General features: G+C 47.2%; 3 non-coding genes across 3 annotated transcripts; all 3 read right to left on the bottom strand.

The window, feature by feature from the left end:
• Nucleotides 1-1,072: 1,072 nt before the first annotated feature.
• Nucleotides 1,073-1,144, bottom strand: TRNAP-AGG (transfer RNA proline (anticodon AGG)). Its single transcript has one exon. It is a non-coding gene; the product is annotated as a tRNA-Pro (tRNA).
• A 286-nt stretch (nt 1,145-1,430) lies between these two features.
• On the bottom strand, nt 1,431-1,502 carry TRNAP-UGG (transfer RNA proline (anticodon UGG)). The gene has a single exon. It is a non-coding gene; the product is annotated as a tRNA-Pro (tRNA).
• Nucleotides 1,503-2,349: 847 nt separating this feature from the next.
• On the bottom strand, nt 2,350-2,421 carry TRNAP-UGG (transfer RNA proline (anticodon UGG)). The gene has a single exon. It is a non-coding gene; the product is annotated as a tRNA-Pro (tRNA).
• Between the last annotated feature and the right edge of the window lie 79 nt (nt 2,422-2,500).

The raw sequence follows: 2,500 nt of genomic DNA, 5'->3' as shown, positions 1-2,500 counted from the left end.
CACACCCCTAGACCAACGAGCCGACACGCAGTTTTATGATAATTATCATGGGGTGTGGAGTAACATCGGCCAACAGGGCTGGGTGAACAGACCAACAATCTGGCCACACTAGACAATACTTTAAAGTTGTCTAATAAAAGGCGTGCTTGAGAAAGGAACTTTGCTTAATAGAAATGCGAACAATACAAACAAATCGCCGCATTTAATACTCCGACCAAAAAGGAAAAAGAGGGCTCGTCCGGGATTTGAACCCGGGACCTCTCGCACCCAAATAGAGAATCATAACCCTAGACCAACGAGCCGACACGCAGTTTCATGATAATTATTATGGGGTGTTGAGTAACATCGGCCAACAGGGCTGGGTGGTCAGACCAACGATCTGCCCACACTAGACAATACTTTAAGGTTGTCTAATAAACAGGCGTGCTTGAGAAAGGAACTGTGCTTAATAGAAATGCGAACAATACAAACAAATGGCCGCATTTATAACTCCGACCAAAAAGGAAAAAGAGGGCTCGTCCGGGATTTGAGCCCGGGACCTCTCGCACCCATAGCGAGAATCATACCCCTAGACCAACGAGCCTACACGCAGTTGCATGATAATTATCATGGGGTGTGGAGTGACATCCGCCAAACGGGCTGGGTGGTCAGACCAACGATCCGGCTACACTAGGCAACACTTTAAAGTTGTCTAATAAACAGGCGTGCTTGAGAAAGGAACTTGGCCTAATAGAAATGCGAACAATACAAACAAATGGCCGCATTTATTACTCCGACCAAAAAGGAAAAAGAGGGCTCGTCCGGGATTTGTACTCGAGACCTCTCGCACCCTAAGCGTGAATCATACCCCTAGACAAACGAGCCGACACGCAGGTGCATGATAATTATCATGGGGTGTGGAGTGACATCGGCCAACAGGGCTGGGTGTCAGACCAACGATCCGTTCACACTAGGCAACACTTGAAGGTTGTCTAATAAACAGGCATGCTTGAGAAAGGAACTTTGCTTAATAGAAATGCGAACAATACAAACAAATGGCCGCATTTGATACTCCGACCAAAAAGGAAAAAGAGGGCTCGTCCGGGATTTTAACCCGGGACCTCTCGCACCCTAAGCGAGAATCATACCCCTAGACCAACGAGCCTACACGCAGTTTCATGATAATTATCATGGGGTGTGGAGTGACATCGGCCAACAGGGCTGGGTGGTCAGACCAACGATCTGCCCACACTTGACAATACTTTAAGGTTGTGTAATAAACAGGCGTGCTTGAGAAAGGAACTGTGCTTAATAGAAATTCGAACAATACAAACAAATGGCCGCATTTATAACTTCGACCAAAAAGGAAAAAGAGGGCTCGTCCGGAATTGGAACCCGGGACCTCTCGCACCCAAAACGAGAATCATACCCCTAGACCAAAAGGAAAAAGAGGGCTCGTCCGGGATTTGAACCCGGGACCTCTCGCACCCAAAGCGAGAATCATACCCCTAGACCAACGAGCCGACACGCAGTTTCATGATAATTATCATGGGGTGTGGAGTAACATCGGCCAACAAGGCTGGGTGGTCATACCAACGATCCGGCCACACTAGACAATACTTTAAGGTTGACTAATAAACAGGCGTGCTTGAGAAAGGAACTGTGCCTAATAGAAATGCGAACAATACAAACAAATGGCCGCATTTAATACTCCGACCAAAAAAGAAAAAGAGGGCTCGTCCGGGATTATAACACGGCACCTCTCGCACCCTAAGCGAGAATCACACCCCTAGACCAACGAGCCGACACGCAGTTTTATGATAATTATCATGGGGTGTGAAGTAACATCGGCCAACAGGGCTGGGTGAACAGACCAACAATCTGGCCACACTAGACAATACTTTAAAGTTGTCTAATAAAAGGCGTGCTTGAGAAAGGAACTTTGCTTAATAGAAATGCGAACAATACAAACAAATCGCCGCATTTAATACTCCGACCAAAAAGGAAAAAGAGGGCTCGTCCGGGATTTGAACCCGGGACCTCTCGCACCCAAATAGAGAATCATAACCCTAGACCAACGAGCCGACACGCAGTTTCATGATAATTATTATGGGGTGTTGAGTAACATCGGCCAACAGGGCTGGGTGGTCAGACCAACGATCTGCCCACACTAGACAATACTTTAAGGTTGTCTAATAAACAGGCGTGCTTGAGAAAGGAACTGTGCTTAATAGAAATTCGAACAATACAAACAAATGGCCGCATTTATAACTTCGACCAAAAAGGAAAAAGAGGGCTCGTCCGGAATTTGAACCCGGGACCTCTCGCACCCAAAACGAGAATCATACCCCTAGACCAAAAGGAAAAAGAGGGCTCGTCCGGGATTTGAACCCGGGACCTCTCGCACCCAAAGCGAGAATCATACCCCTAGACCAACGAGCCGACACGCAGTTCCATGATAATTATCATGGGGTGTGGAGTAACATCGGCCAACAAGGCTGGGTGGTCATACCAACGATCC

This window comes from Rhipicephalus microplus, chromosome X (genome assembly GCF_043290135.1).
Source record: "Rhipicephalus microplus isolate Deutch F79 chromosome X, USDA_Rmic, whole genome shotgun sequence".
Taxonomy (NCBI): Eukaryota; Metazoa; Arthropoda; class Arachnida; order Ixodida; family Ixodidae; genus Rhipicephalus; species Rhipicephalus microplus.
This window is presented reverse-complemented; position numbering and strand designations above follow the sequence as displayed.